This window comes from Schistocerca nitens, chromosome 8, assembly GCF_023898315.1.
Source record: "Schistocerca nitens isolate TAMUIC-IGC-003100 chromosome 8, iqSchNite1.1, whole genome shotgun sequence".
Classification (NCBI taxonomy): domain Eukaryota; kingdom Metazoa; phylum Arthropoda; class Insecta; order Orthoptera; family Acrididae; genus Schistocerca; species Schistocerca nitens.
The window spans coordinates 53,418,939-53,430,716 of record NC_064621.1 but is presented as its reverse complement, the minus strand read 5'-3'; the positions used below and the strand labels follow the sequence as shown (position 1 = coordinate 53,430,716).

The 11,778-nt window shown below is 42.3% G+C and overlaps 1 pseudogene; it reads left to right on the top strand.

Annotated features, from left to right (window-relative positions):
- The first annotated feature begins 4,283 nt into the window (after positions 1-4,283).
- Positions 4,284-4,401, top strand: LOC126199739 (5S ribosomal RNA; annotated as a pseudogene).
- Positions 4,402-11,778: the final 7,377 nt, after the last annotated feature.

Here is an 11,778-nt window from a genome sequence, read left to right as displayed (position 1 = left end):
GGTTCTGTTCGAAACTTCTTTGGTTTTGGTGATGAGGAATGGCGTCATTCCTTGCTCCCTCTCTTCGTTCCCGGTTGGTGGAAGTGAGCCCAGGTTTCGTCCCCAGTAACGATTCTTGCAAGGAAGCCATCACCTTCTCGTTCAAAGCGCCGAAGAAGTTCTTCACAAGCATCAACACGTCGTTCTCTCATTTCAGGAGTCAGCTGGCGTGGCACCCATCTTGCAGACACTTTGTGGAACTGGAGCACATCATGCACAATGTGGTGTGCTGACCCATGACTTATCTGTAAACATGCTGCAGTGTCATTCAGTGCCACTCGGCGATTCTCCTTCACTATGGCTTCAAGTGCTGCAATGTTCTGTGGCGTCACAACTCGTTGTGCCTGACCTGGACGAGGAACATCTTCCGCTGAAGTTACACCATTTGCGAACTTCCTACTCCATTCGTAGACTTGCTGCTGTGACAAACATGCATCACCGCACTGAACCTTCATTCGTCGATGAATTTCAATAGGTTTCACACCTTCACTACGCAAAAACTGAATAATAGAACGCTGTTCTTCCCTGGTGCAAGTCGCAAGTGGGGCGGCCATCTTTATACTGATACTGCGACGGTATGTGTGCACCTGCACTATGCTGCCACCTACAGGCCATTCTGCACGCTGTTTGTAGCACGCTTAGCAACTTACACGATAACGGCGCAAAATTTCGATTTGTTATTACAAACTTAAGGTTTTCATTTGACTCACCGTCGTATGAAGCGGCTTGCTTCACTTCCGCTGGAAGAATTGGTACTTACCCGTTTTGGCAGATAACGATCGTCTAAGCTATAAATAATGGCTCTGCAAGGTTATTCAAAATGTACTGAAGGTCGCGTGTGGCCGTTCTAATAAAAACAATTTTATCCTGACTTAGCGTAGTTCCTTGTGGGCTCAGAGCCCAATGGCGACCTCGTCGGTTTTATTAGTTCACGCTCATATTGTCGCACGTGCTGTCAGAGAGTGGCAAACGGCGTACCCGTTGCGTGACAGGGCACAGAGATGAAGCTGTGAGATCAATTGTATTTGAGCAGTGCAAAGCAGCGGTCAGTCCCTATCGTTTCTGCAAGTTATGGATGCATCAACTAAATTTGTAACTGTTAGTAGGCCTGTATAATACTGTCACAAGTCCAAGAATGGAGGCCTGGTGGGAATGTGAATACAGTTGAAAAATGGGTGACAGAAAATGTTTGAAAACAACAAATATTAGTGTCGCATCCAAATCACGATTCTTAGGCTGAACGGCAACAGTTCTTACAACAATTTACCTATAGGAATGAGTTAGAGGTTGGTGGTCGGAATTATGTGACGTCTGAGGCAACAGTTCTTACAACAATTTACCTATAGGAATGAGTCAGAAGTTGGTGGTGGGAATTATGTGATGTCTGAGGCATAAGTGCACGATACATGAACACTTTCAAACCAACTTGGCACCATGAGGAAACGGGTTACACCGTACTTTTGAAAATGAGTACACAGCCGAAACAATGCAGAAGGGCAGATTCCAAAATAAAGGCATAGTTTAATCGAGCTAATGACAGCCCGTACACAAGAATGTTTTAATTCAGAGAATCAACCCTACTGAACATATCTCGAAAAACAACGTCTAAAACTAATCTCTGTCACATCTGCGTGGTGGTCTGATGGTGTTGGTAATGTGATACTAAATCAGTAGCAGGGCAAAACCAGGTTACCAAGTAGGATTCAAATAAAAAAGTAGAAATATGCATCGAAGAAGAAGGCCGTGTTTAGATTTAAAAAAAAAAAAAGAAAAAAAGGTACAAAGAAATGCCAGCCCCGTGCTGGGTAGCCGCACGGTCTCAGGCGTCTACAACGGTTAGCGTGGCTTGCCCCCGTCGAAGGTTCGAGTCCTGCTCGGGCATGAGTGTATGTGTTGTCCTTAGCGTAAGTTACTTCAACTTAGATTAAGTAGTGTGTAAGCCTAGAGACCGATAACCTCAGAAGCTTGGTCCCATAGTATCTTACCACAAATTTCAAAATTTTCCAAAAGAAATCCGGCATTTCTGGCCGAGTGGTTCTAGGCACATCAGTCCGGAACCGCGCTGCTACTACGGTTGCAGGTTCGAATCCTGCCTCCGGCATGGATGTGTGTGCTGTCCTTAGGTTAGTCAGGTTTACATAGTTCTAAATCTAGGGGACTGATGACCTCAGATGTTAAGCCCCATAGTGCTCAGAGCCATTTGAACCATTTGAACCAAAAGAAATGTCACAGTACAAATTGCAGTCGAATCATCGACATGAAGTATTTAACGATGATATGATCTAATTGGAGCGTCACTAGTTAGCGTGTGATATATTTGTGCTCCATTACTTTCAAATATCAAACAGAGAACAGCACTACTGTTTTATATTTGTCCAGTTAAGTTTGAGTATCTTCACAATCATGACTACTCCCCAATCAAAAGGCTTTTAGCTGCTTCTGAAGTGGAAATATGTCTACAGAATGGTGCAAGCTTCAATATCTTCACACGAATTAAGGATCAGTAGACGGCAGCTTGTTGCATTTACATCTGATATTATACAAAGGCTTCTGATATGTGTTTTAGATTTATATTTTGAAAAACCGGGAGTTTTATGATTGATTCCACATGTCTTGATTCAGTCTTGCATGGTTTCCGTTTCAAAACCATTCTTGTTCCCTCCTATTCGAAACGGTGAAATCTGTAGCCCTGTGCTCTATATCATACACAATATTATCTGCCCTTTAATACTGTTGTTATATACAATCGTCAAAAATATGAAACAACTTTTTTTTATCTGATTAAATTGTTACGTCAAAAACTACTAAACATCATCAGCGCTCTATAATAAATCACTAGCTTCTCAGAAAATCAGGATATAACACTATTGATTCCAGTAGTTTTATAGCAGCCAAATCCCAGTTACTTGGTAGGAATACGGGACTCCTTGGAGCGATGGAGGAGGAGGGGCACAAAACTAATGGAAAAATACGTACCCCTAGCTGAGAGAAAGGTATATTCACTAAAAACAATAGGGCTGATGACAAGCTTTCTCTTGGAGGCAATTACTTTATATTACGAAGAGTCACTTTCGATTACTTACCTAATATGTGGAAACCAGTATTTTAAAGCGATCGTTGTCGTCGCTGGTCGAGTACTCGCAGTGAGTCCTGCGTGCTGATGGAGCTGTCTGGCAGGTGAGAAGACGGGCAGCGGGTGACGGAGGAGGAGTGTCGGCGTGGGCAGCGGAGGCGCGTGCCTGCCGGCTTCTTGCGGCCGCTGCGTGTCTGCAGCCGAGGGCCGAGAGCTGAGCCGTGTGGGCGGCGCGGCTGGTGGCTGGCGCGTGACGGGACGTCAAGCCTGCAGGACTAACAGACAGCTGGTCGCCTCTTTGGGAGCCGTAACCTAGGGCTGGTGATGAGGAGAAAACCAAGGTAAGTACCTTGTGGAACGTAACCGACTCACTCAGACTCAGACTTCTTCTAGTCTATAATATGATTTAAATACCAGGAGAATTGTTACCATCTATTAGGGTTTTATGTGATCAACATCTTCCGAATTCACTTGTATAGTTCGATCCTATAACTTTTTATTTCATGGTTTGGCATTAGTATAGAATTCTGAATATATTTAACAGTTTTGGATAATAATCTGAGAATTTTATTTCGTTCTCAATTCAAACATCAAAATTAACTTAGCGAATAACATGCAGTAATACTATTTGACTGGAGAGTACTTCATTGTTTCAAGTGATATGAATACACGATCCATCATATAAAAATAAGGCGAATTAAACAGAACAGAGCATGAATATTTGTGTGTAATGTGCGTTTAGAGAATATATGATGGTATGTCAAAAAAATGGTTCAAATGGCTCTGAGCACTATGGGACTCAACTGCTGAGGTCATTAGTCCCCTAGAACTTAGAACTAGTTAAACCCAACTAACCTAAAGACATCACAAACATCCATGCCCGAGGCAGGATTCGAACCTGCGACCGTAGCGGTCTTGCGGTTCCAGACTGCAGCGCCTTTAACCGCACGGCCACTTCGGCTGGCGATGGTATGTCACAAAGCTTAAGAGAAGTAAAAGTTTTCGTAACAAGGGCAGTAATTAGTGAGTCGTCTGGAAAGGATAGCTTACTTTTATCACAGCAGTGAAGTTTGTATAACAGTGAATTGGCACCAACCAATTTAAACAACAGTACAAAAATGGTGACACAAGGAGTGTGCTAAATTAGTTAAGTCTGTTTTATGTAACTTTGGGCAACGGCCTTGCCGCCGTGGATACACCGGTTCCCGTGAGATCACCGCAGTTAAGCGCTGTCGGGCGTGGTCGGCACTTGGATGGGTGACCATCCGGGCCGCCATGTGCTGTTGCCATTTTCCGGGGTGCACATACCCTCGTGATGCCAATTGAGGAGCTCCTCGACCGAATAGTAGCGGCTTCGGTCAAAAAAACCATCATAACGACCGGGAGAGCGGTGTGCTGACCCCATGCCCCTCCTATCCGCATCCTCCACTGAGGACGACACGGCGGTCGGATTGTCCGGTAAGCCACTCGTGGCCTGACGACGGAGTGCTAAAAAAAATAAGTAACTGTAACAACAAATTTTTAACAAAGTAAGAATTATACTAATTCTGAAAAGCTTCACAATAGCATCGCGGCTCTGGCTATATTGCTAAGATATTCTCCTCCTGGAGCAGAGTTCATTTGGCTCCTTATTGACGTAGTCTCAGTGTGCTTTTATTATTCTGGTACACTATTGTGTTTAGTTTTCGGTGATACGGTGAGGTGATGTAATAAAAGTTTGAAATCTTGTGAATCAGAAATCCTTTTATTTGCATCTTTACTACCACACCGAGATACCACGTGAAAAATAAATAAAAAAACTCCTAAACGATCGAAATGATCTATGAAGAGTGGTCAGAAAGTTTCAGTTTGGTGGAAGGCGTTTGCAGCGCATATGCAATGTAGCGCGACTCCGATGCAAATATACAGGGTGGTCCATTGATCGTGACCGGTCCAAATATCTCACGAAATAAGCGTTAAACGAAAAAACTACAAAGAACGAAACTTGTTTACCTTGAAGGGGGAAACCAGATGGCGCTATGGTTAGCCCGTTAGATGGCGCTGCCATAGGTTAAACAGATATCAACTGCGTTTTTAAAAACAGGAACCCCCATTTTTATTACATATTAGTGTAGTAAGTAAAGAAATATGAATGTTTTAGTTGAACCACTTTTTTCGCTTTGTGATAGATGGCGCTGTAATAGTCACAAACATATGGCTCACAATTTTAGACGAACAGCTGGTAACTCGTAGGTTTTTTAAATAAAAATACAAACGTAGGTACGTTTGAACATTTTACTTCGGTTGTTCCAATGTGATACATGTAACTTTGTGAACATATCATTTCTGAGAACGCATGCTGCTACAGCGTGATTACCTGTAAATACCACATTAATGCAATGAGTAGTTCGTCTTCCGTAATGTTCGCACATGCATTGACAATGCGCTGACGCATGTTGTCAGGCGTTGTCGGTGGACCACGATTTCAAATATCCTTCAACTTTCCCCACAGGAAGAAATCCGGGGACGTCAGATCCGGTGAACGTGCGGGCCATGATATGGTGCTTCGACGACCAATCCACCTGTCATGAAATATGCTATTCAATACCGCTTCAACTGCACGCGAGCTATGTGCTGGACATCCATCATGTTGGAAGTACATCGCCATTCTGTCATGTAGTGAAACATCTTGTAGCAACATCGGTAGAACATTATGTAGAAAATCAGCATACATTGCACCAGTTAGATTGTCATCGATAAAATGGGGGCCAATTATCCTTCCTGCCATAATGCCGCACCATACATTAACCCGCCAAGGTCGCTGCTGTTCCACTTGTTGCATCCATCGTGGATTCTCCGTTGCCCAATAGTGCATTTTATGCCGGTTTACGTTACCGCTGTTGGTGAATGACGCTTCGTCGCTAAATAGAACGCGTGCAAAAAATCTGTCATTGTCCCGTAACTTCTCTTGTGCCCAGTGGCAGAACTGTACACGAGTTCCAAAGTCGTCGCCATGCAATTCCTGGTGAATAGAAATATGGTACGGGTGCCATCGAAGTTGATGTAGCATTCTCGACACCGACGTTTTTGAGATTCCCGATACTCGCGCAATTTGTCTGCTACTGATGTGAGTATTAGCCACGACAGCAGCTAAAACATCTACTTGGGCATCATCATCTGTTGCAGGTCGTGGTTGACGTTTCACATGTGGCTGAACACTTCCTGCTTCGTTAAATAAGTTAACTATCCGGCGAACGGTCCGGACACTTGGATGATGTAGTCCAGGATACCGAGCAGCATACATCGCACACGCCCGTTGGGCACTTGGATCACAATAGCCATACATAAACACGATATTGACCTTTTCCGCCACAGGTAAATGGTCCATTTTAACACAGGTAACGTATCACGAAGCAAATACCGTCCGCACTGGCGGAATGTTACATGATACCACGTGCTTATACGTTTGTGACTATTACAGCGCCATCTATCACAAAGCGAAAAAAGGAGTCCAACTAAAACATTCATATTTCTTTACGTACTATACGAATATGTAATAGAAATCGGGGTTCCTATTTTTTTAAAAAGCAGTTGATATCCGTTTGACCTATGGCAGCGCCATCTATCGGGCGAACCATACCGCCATCTGGTTTCCCGCTTCAAGCTAGACAAGTTTCGCTCTTTGTAGTTTTTTCGTTTGACGCTTATTTCGTTAGATATTGGGCCCGGTCACTATCAATGGACCACCCTGTATAAGCGCCGTGTAGCCAAAGTAGTAATGTCGCATTTGTCTCTTTTCCATGTACGTGCAGTGAACTATGACGACATTATTACCAAATGCATCCAAACCATACCAGCGTGCTGTTTTTTCTATTTTTCGCCACCAAAGGAGAAATCCACCAGAAAAGAAATATGTGTGTGGATCAGCATGTTTGTCGAAACCACAGCTGTGCGCTAAATTCCATGGTGGTGGTAACTGGACGCAAGACACAGGTTGGTCTGGGAAGCCTGTCTCGTCCATTATGGACAACGACCTTGTGTCTCCGTTTTGGGGAACGAAACTGCGCGACGCTGGGGAAATTACGACGTGCATTTAAGCCGGAACGTCCAGGAAGACGGCGACAGGAGGTGCAACTGTTTCGTGATAACGCAAACCCCCATCTCACAAATACAGTAACGCAGAAGTTACGTCAGCGCAAGTGAATGACTCTCGAGCGCCGGCCATATAGGAGTAGTCCTGATCTCTCCGCATGCGATGATCGCAGAAGAGCTGACGATAGCTGTTAGACGGGATTGTGCAGTGCGCTGCTACAGATTTCTTCACACAGCAGGACACGATGTTTCATCAAACAGGTATCTTCAACTTCGTGCGTCGGTGGGAGGATTCCCACGATGCTGATGGCGATTCTACCTGGAGGCTAGCAAAGGGGTGGAGCTGATGGTGAAAAAGTAGTGTAGCTGACGACTCGCGTATTTTCAGGGTTTTATTCATCCAGTATTTGGAAATGAGAGCCTACTTAATGACTTGCAACAAACTTTTCACATAATTTCAAACCTCTACGAAACTTTTCCTCGTTAACAACCATCACAAATGATGAAAGGTAAAATGTTTTTCACTTACTACATTTTCGACGCTCATGCAGTAAAACTGCCACGTCAGGCATGATATTGTAATTTATTATTTCCTTACTATTAACTGCATTGATATATGTTTTGCTTACAGTGTTCACATATGCTACTGAGTGTATCTACAAAATTATTCCACTTTACGACTCTTAGTTCAGGAGATATGAAGTCACAAACACTGAGATCCGTGAAAAATTGCGGCAGAACGCTAGACGTTTAAATCTATAACTTTTCTGTTACTAAGTCTGCTCATGACAAATTTCGAAGGCACTATCGACAAATGCCCTTCAATGTATATACAGTTGTCTGACATTTAGTTAGGCTGGTATAAAGTCATAAATATTGAGGCATGTGGAAAACTGCTACATCATTTACGAACTTCTTAATTATTACTTCTTTACTACCATGTCGCACACAGTATCTAACAATACCACTAAATGTACTTCCAAAATTACATCAATGTACCACAGATTATTCAGGAGATATGATGTCATAGAGACTGGGGAAAAACAAAGTTGCAGGACGAAATTCACTGGAAATACATGTGAAATGTGTGCACAGATATGTGTGAAATATGTTAAATATATCGTATTCAAGCAGACTTGGATCTGGAAAGAAATACTGTGTGGGGTAAGACTCAGCAACCTCCTCTTGGAGTGAGCATGAGGTTTATGAGGTGAAGAGAAAAGGGTGCAGGAAGAAATGGACAAACAGGGACAGGTAAGGATGACATGGAAAGAGAGCATCAGGGGAAGTGGGTAGTGAAAGGGAAGAAGAGGAGATGGACAAAGAGAGAAGGAGATGGACAGAGGTAGGAAAGAAGAACAGATGGACAGCGTGGGAATGGGAAAACAAATAGTCAAAGGTAAATCGAGATGGGCAGAGGAAGATCAGAGTAGGAGATCGACATAAAAGAAGAAGAAGGAGATGGACAAAGGAATGAGAGAGGAAAATGGACTGAAGGAGGGTGAAGCAGGAGGTGGAGAGGTAAGCGGCAGGAGGTGGAGAGGTAATGAAAAGAGGAGGTAATGAAAAGAGAGAGATACATGAGAAGGAGATGCTAAAAGTGAGGAAGATATGGAGGAAGAAGGGGGGGGGGGGAAGGACATAAAGGGAGTGAGGAGGAGATGGGCAGGAGGAGATTAGCTCAGAGCATGGTGGAAGACATGAACAGAGGGAGAAGGAGCAGATGGACAGAGCAGGGAGAGCAGAGCAGAAGTTGTAAAGAGAGAGGGTGAGGACGAGATAGAGAGTTTAGAGGAGGTGGAGGGAGAGAGAGAGGGGAGAACAAAGTAAACAAAGAGGAGGGGAAGATGGAAAAACAGAGCAGGAAGGAAGAGGTGGGAATGAATACATATCTGGACATCACCATCTACTCTGTTAGTTTACTATAGAGAAGTAAATGAAACTTTACAGGGAAATACTTCACTAGCCAATGAAGAAAGTGGTAAAGAAAACATAAAAAAAACAATGCTGTTAAAGCCGTAAGGTGTGTATCTGAAGACAAAATTATGGAAATAGAAATAAAAATAGCGATTTACAGGATCGTCTCCCTCAGTGAAACGCTGTGTTAGTTAAAAGTAAACGTTTTTAAAAACTGATTGAGGCTTCTCTTTCTCTCAACAAATGATTGTGAAAGGTCAGTGTACTAACTGGTCATCGAAATTACTGCAAAATCTCTAAAGCGTTGCGATTTGGCAATGATTTACTGAAATATCTTCTTAGTTCAGCCAGTATTATAAAAGGACTCAGGTATGTCATCACTTCATCAGATCTTGGTAATTTTTATCCTTAACTACATGCAAACAAATTCAGAGGCACGTGATATTCAGAGTATACCAGCAACATGACGCTCAATTCTAGTCATTTCAGATTATAAGATAAGTTGGCACTAATGGACTTTAGCTTAGATTTTCTGACAGCAGAGAAGAACGACTTCCACTTATTAGTATTGTCAAATAGCAGTGGTTTTCATGTTGTTCATTATTGATGTTCAGTGTCAAGAAGACATAACTACTACATGGTTTTTCTCCCTATTTTTGCGCTTTTGAGTAATATTTATCCCAGTGTCAAAATTCAAATGAGATCGCAATATCGTCTAAAACAGTTTCTTCTCTTTGTGTGTATGTTTCAAGGTCTAAACAGCTATTTTAAGCTTGCTCCACGAGCGTTGGAAGAATTCGTTTTCGTCACCTACCCGTTTTTGTACAATGACGGTCGCGTAAGGTATAAATAATCGTTCCACAAAGTTAATCAGAATTTATTTTAAGTGACATGTGGCAGTTGTAATAAAGACAGTCGTTTCCTGCCATAAATAACCGTTCCACAAAGTTAATCAGAATTTATTTTAAGTGACATGTGGCAGTTGTAATAAAGACAGTCGTTTTCTGCCTTAGTTTTGTTTATTTAGGGTTCAGGTCCAAGTGGCGACGTCGGTAGTTTTGTTAGCTTGTGCGGATATTGTCGTACGTGCTGTAATAAAAGTGCCGCAGATGTATCTGTTGTGCGACAGGGCACAGAGATTAAGGGATGGGTAGAGGTCAGTTGTGTTTCAGCTGTACAAAACAGAGCTCGGTCCGCTTATTTCCATAGGTTAAGAAACCCACATAAGTTAGCATAAAACTTCGACAGTATTTCTAACAGCTGGTACACATGCAATATGCCATCGCAGTTCGACTGATGGGGGCCTGGTGCGAATGCGGATACTCTGAAATAAGCGTGACATAAGAAGTTTGAAAACAATAAATATTAGTGTCGCACCGATAGCATTCACGGGTCTTAGGCTGAATAGCAACAATCCTTCCTAAAATTGACCCAGAGTAGTGAGGCTGATGTTAGTGGTACTAACGATGTGACGTATGAGCCATAAGTGTAGGATACATAGAACAGTTTCAAAGTTGGTATACGGCCGCTTACCATGTAGGAACAGGTGCAGTAGCGGGGGCCCCAAAACAAGAAGATATTTTAGTCGAACTAACGACAGCCGGTGCATAGGATTGTTGTAATCCAGAAAATTTGTTTTGTACGTCGACCCCATTGGATATAAAAAATAATATATCTCGATAAACAATGGTTGATAAGACTTCTCCAACACATCTACGTGGTGCTGAGATAGGGTCGGTAATGTTATACTAAATAAGTAACAGGGCAACTTTGGGGCAACCGGGTACGATACAATTAAAAAGTGGAATTGTGCACTGAAGAAGAAGGCCGAGTTTAGATAAAAACAGAGAAACTTCACAGTACCAACTGCAGTATAGTCATAGATATGAGGTTCGTACTGAAGATATAAACGGATTGTAGGTCTCTGGGTTGCGTGCCGCATATTTGTGCTTCATTACCGCCAAATGTCAAACGAAAAATTGCATTGTATATTTTTCCAATTACGTTCGAATAGCGACCTAATCTTGAATAATCTAAAATCAACCGTTTTTCGCTGCTTCTGAAGGTAAAACATGTTTACAAAACGGTGAAAGTTTCAGTATCTTCAGATCGGCTAAGAAGCAGTAGATGGCTGCATATTGTATTTATATCTGACGTCATACACAGGCATTTATTTAATTATGATCTACGATTTGGATTTTCATTTTGGAAAAGCAAGAGTTTTATGCTTGATATTCCACATGTCTTGATTCAAACTGAATGTTATCCGTTTCAAAACTATCCACTATTCTTTCTCCCTCGTATTATTTGTATGAGAGTGGTGAAGTTTGTAAATGAATTTGGTACTACCAAATTTAACAGCAGTACTGAATACGCTGTGACATGAAGTATGCTAAATTCATTAAGTGTGTTAAAAGTTACTGTAACAACAAATTTTTAATAAAGTAAGAATCATATTACTTGTTGAAAGCTTCTCAATAGGATCGCAGCTGTGGCTGTATGGCTCAGATAGTCTGAGTTTGGCTCAGAGTTTGTTTGACTCATTATTGTCTTAGGCTCATTGTGTGCCTATTTTTTGGGTAGAGTATTTTGTTCAGTCTTCAAGGATATGACAAGGAGATGTTATAAAAGTTTAAGTGTTGTGAAGCAGAAATCTTTTTATTTGCGTCTCCCTCATA